Source organism: Arachis ipaensis, chromosome B9, assembly GCF_059453495.1.
Source record: "Arachis ipaensis isolate K30076 ecotype BB chromosome B9, ASM5945349v1, whole genome shotgun sequence".
In the NCBI taxonomy this organism is placed as follows: domain Eukaryota; kingdom Viridiplantae; phylum Streptophyta; class Magnoliopsida; order Fabales; family Fabaceae; genus Arachis; species Arachis ipaensis.
This window is the reverse complement of record NC_142444.1, coordinates 10,484,886-10,491,151: the sequence shown is the minus strand read 5'-3', so window position 1 is coordinate 10,491,151 and position 6,266 is coordinate 10,484,886. Positions and strand designations below refer to the sequence as shown.

The window sequence follows — 6,266 nt, the reverse complement described above, 5'->3', positions numbered from 1 at the left end:
AGAATACATACTCTTTACTTCAACAACTCACAAACACACATCAATATATATCACTTATATAAACAACCTTTCATTATTATATATCAATACTTCACATTTGTTATCCTTCCAACACATAAATCAACCCTTTATTACTCATTCAATTCCAATACAAGTTCAACCATAACTTTATCCAACAACTTCACAAGGCTAATCATTTAATGCACATAATCAATTCAACTTATCATATGGTTCTTCTAGCCTAAGTTTTCACAACACCTTAAATGTTAAACGCGCGAAACCTAAACCATACCTTGGCCGATCACTTTATTCAATCCAAGGCAGCCTCACAAGCTAGAATACAGCCCCCAACGCTCAACGAAACCAGCCACAAACCAAGCTTCAATCACCACTAAGCCTCCAAATGTTCACTTTTCAATTCCAAAGCATGTATATGGACTTAATTCACACCTAATACACATATATACTCCAAATTCAGATTTTACCTAATGAAATTAAAATTGAGTTAAGGTTTAGGGCATTCTTACCTCACCCATACGTGTAGCAACTCAAACCCAACAACTCCCGCAAGCTAGATCGAACCTAGAACACCAAATTGGGAAGAATCTCACCATAGGATTTCAAATCCAAGAATAGAAAGGGAATAGAGATTATGGAACGAAAATATAATTTACCGATGAAATTGATCCGATAGAAATGTAGAGCTCGACGCGGTGATCGCGTGGCCACAAACGGTGCGACGATCAGAGTTCGGAGCAAGAAGTTATGGTGGATTGAATTTTTGACCAAGGGTTTGGAAGTATGAATTGTTCTTCCTTTTCCCCAAATTCTATAACGTGAAATGAAAATGAGAAAGGAAGGGAAGCTGTGTCCCTTAAAAGCTATTGGGCTGAATTGGGCCTTGGGCCCGTTTTGGGCCCGGTTCGTCCAGTTTGGCCCAATCTTGGGCCAAATTCTTTGAAATTGGTATCAAAATTCTCGTTTTGACGAACTCTATCCTATTTTGATATTAGTTTTTCATTTTTAATTTTCCTAATTAAAATTCAATTTATTGACTAATTATTTACTAATTTTACGGGGTTTACATTCTACCCACCTAATTAGGAATTTTGCCCTCAAAATTCATATTCAGATATCTGAAAAGAGGTGTGGGTAGTCCTTCGGCATATTCAGGGTTTCTTGAAGCTGACCATGTTACTCGCAACGTCCATCTTCTTTCTTTTAAACTGGCTTCGGTGGTAAGACATGAATTTGTTCTAGAAGTGTGTTTCAGAAGTTACGAAGTGTGGAGTGTACGTTGAATAAGTTCGAAAGGTACGGAAGAAAAACTATTTGGTGTGCCACTGATCATCAATATTCTCCCAAAATTGAAATAGACCAACTTAGCGGGGTTCAACTTCTTAGTTCTTGATTGCTCATCCGATTCTAGCTCGTTGAAGTAATATTCAGAAATAGGTATCTTCTACCTTCCAACTTGAGAAGTCTTCTTCTTCGATCTGCCTACCTCCTTTGTCGGCTTCCATAATGAGAATCTTAACTCAAATTTGTGTAACTTTTTCTTTGTTGTCTCGGCTATCAAACTCAAGAATTAAGACGTTCGTTGTTCCAATTTCCAATTAATTCAGAGGTGTTTAGCGTATTGTGGAGTCTCACCTTCTCCTTGATGTATAGTCTCGTTGATATCCCCAATAAGTAGTTTGCTCCGATAAGCAAAGTGGACTTGGTCACTTGGCCCACGATTCCCTAACAGTATCACCTTTTGTCCTAGTCCTCAGCAACCTACTATGAAATCGATGGCTATTCTCTTTTACCTTTAATGTAGAACCTTTAATGGTTGTAGCCCTTTGCACGACTTCTGGTGGTCTCTCTTTTCTTTCTCATGCGTCGAACATGTAATTCACATAGATTGTCACTTCGTTCTTCACTTCTGGCGGTTCAAAATATCTTCTTGGATTCGCGATATATTTTTAGAAATCTCAAGGTAACTTCGAAAATCCTTTCTGGTAAGCTTCGGACAACAGTTTCTCGTTGCAACTCCCGATCTCGACACAACCCTTTCATGGTATCTTCTTGATTCAACCGGCTTCAGCACTCTTAGTAGCTCCTTATCACCGTTATTGCACTTCTTAAGTCCTTGATTCTACGATCTCTATTTCGGCATTAGGCATATAAATCTCTTCTTAGTTTTCCTTTTGTTTACCAGACTTCGACATCCTCGGTAGATCTTTATTGTCTTCTTACGCTTTCTGCATTTCGTCTTTGCTACGTTTTAAGACCGCAATAGATTTAGTTTGACTCCTTTAGCTATACCCTTGATATCCAATTTAAAGTTCCAACTTACCTAGCCTTCCTTCCTCCGAAATTTATATCCAAGCATTTTTCCAGAAACTTCTTACTCAGGGCGTCCGTTACCATTTCAAGATGTTGTATTTACACGTATCCTAAACCCCTCTGATAATGTATCGCACTAATTTCGAGTTGTTAAATAAGTTCAAGCATCCTGATTACTGGATTTGGGGTTAATCTTTCTCTTGGAGTTCGAAAGATCTCTTCATATTCGGGTATCCATGTAACCGGTGTATTTCTAGCGCGTTAAGCTAATCATAGGCTTTGTTGTCGGCAAGAATTTAAAGCTCCAAAACTCTTTTTGACGGTGCACGCTTACATGCTTTACCTTTCGTGCCCAAAAGTCTTGCTCTTAAGGAATCAACATCTCAGCAGTTGCAGCTATAGTTTATACGTAATACTAATATGGACTCAAGTTAATTTTCAAAAGGACATTAAGCTCAAAAAATGAATGAGCATTTCAAACAGTGTTCGTAGTAAGTCAAAAAGAAAATCTTGTATATGGTTAACTAGGATTATACCGAAATGATGAAATGCACAAGGAAAGGAACCTAGATGCATCTCAAGAAAAGAGTTCAAATTAAAGACCTCTGGTAGAAAAAACAGAGCGTACAAAGTCAAAGAAGTCTCAGCTGATTCTGAAGAACATGGTTTGCGAATAAGGCAACTCTAGTCATAGCGAGCATACAAGATTCAATGATTACGCGTTTATACCAAGACAAGCTCAGAGTCATCCTGAAGAAACAAAATTCATGCGCATAAGGAGTAAAGTTAGAAAGGTAGTCAAGCCATTTAGGAAGAACTCCGGATAGAATGTCAATGTAGATTTCAAAAGAAGGATTAGATTGAGTCGCGAAGGTTCGTTAGTACACTCTCTCTGCATAAGGCTACCTGCCGTTCTCTTTCTTCTTCTCCGGCATAACCGGCGCTTCCCACAAAGAAATAGTTAGTTAGATGATTTCCTCTTCTAGTACTCCCTTCCACTCTATCCTAAATTCTACCGATTATAATAATGTTTTTGCTTGTGGTGCGATTGAAGTCAATCCGGCTTCCGGTACTAAGCCTATCGCAAACTCGCTTTCTCTCTGAAATGGAAGTTCTGACACACCTTTAAGAATTGCCTTAGAAACTCTCTCATATAGGGATTTGGTTTTATCTTCACTTGCCTCTTAACAATTAACAGCTAAAGGTTGTGTTCTCTCTATTCCTCTTCCTCAAAGTTTCACCGTCACTGGATTCCAAACAATCACTCCGCGTAACCCTCAACACTCCTGATTCCTTAGATATGGTCTGACCTGCTTCCACTATGTCACTTAATCCTTAACCTTCAAAAGCCTAACCACTCCTCTAAGTTAGCTAAGTGTCACTCCGTTTCAACAACCAATAGTTTTTGACTATTCATCGACTTGGATCTCATGATTACTGAAACTTGTCATGCGTTACGAACGAATATTACATATCAATGGTATGCAAGGAAGTTAAAAATTCAACTGCTGGTTCATAATTACCTTGGGTCTGAAAATCGGATTCAGTTGCATTTCGGCATTCTCTTTGAACAATTCCAAGACATATGCCCTGGTCTCCCGCACTTGTAACATACGCCTAATCCGGCTCTGCACAGTCTGCTTGGATGGTGCTTCTTGCATCTTGAGCACCTTAAGTCATCCGGTTGAGCACTAGTTTGCCCTTTTAAATTCGGATCCGAACGGTTATCGTTCCTTCGGTCATTGTTCCGGCGCTGGGAATGTGAAGCGACAAGGCGTTTCTTTTTGAAATTTTGGCTCTTAGGTGTAATAGGTCCCTTTTTCTTTGTGAAGGGTTCCCGTCGATTCCTTGCTACCTCAGTCCTCCTTGAGCTTTCTCCCGTTTCCTGACCCGTGTTAACTTGCTCCGGATAACCCACTGGGACCCCTGTATTCAGAACATTATGTCCACCTTCATATTCATTATCACCATCATTGCCAGTTCCAGCTTGTGGTTCCATCCCATCCATCACTCGGATGGTCGCAGCAGCAACAACTCCAATGGCAGCAACAACACTCGTTATTGTGGTCATGATATCGGTCAAACTACCTACCGGTATGGCCACCTCATTAGTTCTCCGTCCTCGACCTCGATTATGCTCACGACCGCGCCCACGAGACGCCATTTGGTTCCTGTTCACACCAAACAAGTGATATCAAGGTGATCAGTCTCAATATCGCGATTCTAGTATTTCACAATTCCAAATGCATGCTCATGAGCATTCATGCCAATTATATCAGTTAGATACCCTAAATAGCATGTATAGACACCTAGAGTATGCCCAGAAGCATAGTCAGAAACAAAATGCCCAAAAATACAGAAACAAAATCTTAACTCTCCTATAACCTCTAAGAGGAACAAAATAGACAACTTTCTTGGAGAGCAAGCTAAGTACATATATACATATATAAATAAATAGAAAACCCAAAATATCCCAGACTACTCCGCTTCAGGAAATCCAGACGCCTAGCGAGGAGCCTCTCGACCTGCATCTGAAAACAACAACAGAGTATGGGAGGAGAACCGGAGGTTCTTAGCATGGTAAAGGTGCCACGCGTATAATAAATAAGGTCCTGGGAAGGCCAGAGGCAATCCTAGAACTCCGTTATCACAATTACAGAACTTAATTTCTAAGTAAAAACCATAAATAAGGGTAGGTGTTCTAAGTACACAATAATCACTTACCTTAAACCTAACACCTAACACTCAACCAATTCACCATTCCTCCGTCCCTCCGTCTTCTATAAATTCAGCAGAGACAAGCAACCAAACAAATTCACGCACAAGTAATAAGTAGATAGTGAAAATAGCAAGAATAGCAGGTAACAGGACATATATGTTCAATTAGGCAATCCCAAATAACGCATAGCAATCACACAAACAAATGCACATGATGCATGCCTGTCCTATGGCTGATGAGGCTCATCTGTCGGTTATCCAGCCAACTCGACAAGTCCGAAAACCTTAGACTGTCCCCCGTTGCGCATTCCCATGAGTCTATGCATAGATTTCACATTCATATAACATTCAAATCACTCACTGGGGGCTATCCATACCCGAAAATTTATACGTGCCCGGTCACCCTTACGACGTAAGGTCAATAGAGTATCGAGATTCAACCTAGAACACGTGGTGGCGAGCCACGGTTCTGTTACCCAAAAAAACTCGTATCTCAGATATCATTCATAAGCCATTTCATATTTATAATCATTATATAACCATTCATCAAAACCATGGCATATTAACTTCATTCATTAACCACTTCCCTTTTCACACTTTTCATCATATTTACCTCTTTCTTCACTTCCAAGTTACCTTAAATTCCTAACTTCTGCTATCTACCAAACTTACTAGTAGGATCTAAGATTAACAAGACAAAAATAGGAGGTTTAGGGTTCATAATCATGTTTAAAACAGAAAAACATAAGTGCTAGAAAACAGGGCGTGTGCGTATACACACACCTGTGCGTGCGCACAGCTCAACAAGAAAGCAGTATATGTGCATACGCACAAATACGTGCGCGTGCACACATCCCTTAGTGTGCCTACGCCTCAGCTGTGCTAGCGCCACCAACAGAAGGCTCATCCTAGCGTGTGCGTGCGCACAAAAGTGTGCGTACGCACACTTTATGAAAAATGCTAGGTGTGCGTATGCACAAGTTGAATTTTGCCTTTGTTGGGTGCGTGCGCACATACCTGTGCGTGGGCATACACCAGAAAACCTGGTTCTGCTGCAAGTTACAAAAATTCAGTTTTTCGCACCAATTTTCCGTCGTCCATAACTTCCTCTACAAAATTTAGTTTTCCACAAACTTTATATCGATTTCAAGCCTGTTAAACCCTCGTTAATTTAAAACAAACCTCATCTTTATTCAAAATTTATAGAGCAAGATATG

The 6,266-nt window shown here is 40.0% G+C and overlaps 1 pseudogene; it reads right to left on the bottom strand.

The window, feature by feature from the left end:
• Positions 1-3,798: 3,798 nt before the first annotated feature.
• On the bottom strand, positions 3,799-4,495 carry LOC110266534 (uncharacterized; annotated as a pseudogene).
• Positions 4,496-6,266: the final 1,771 nt, after the last annotated feature.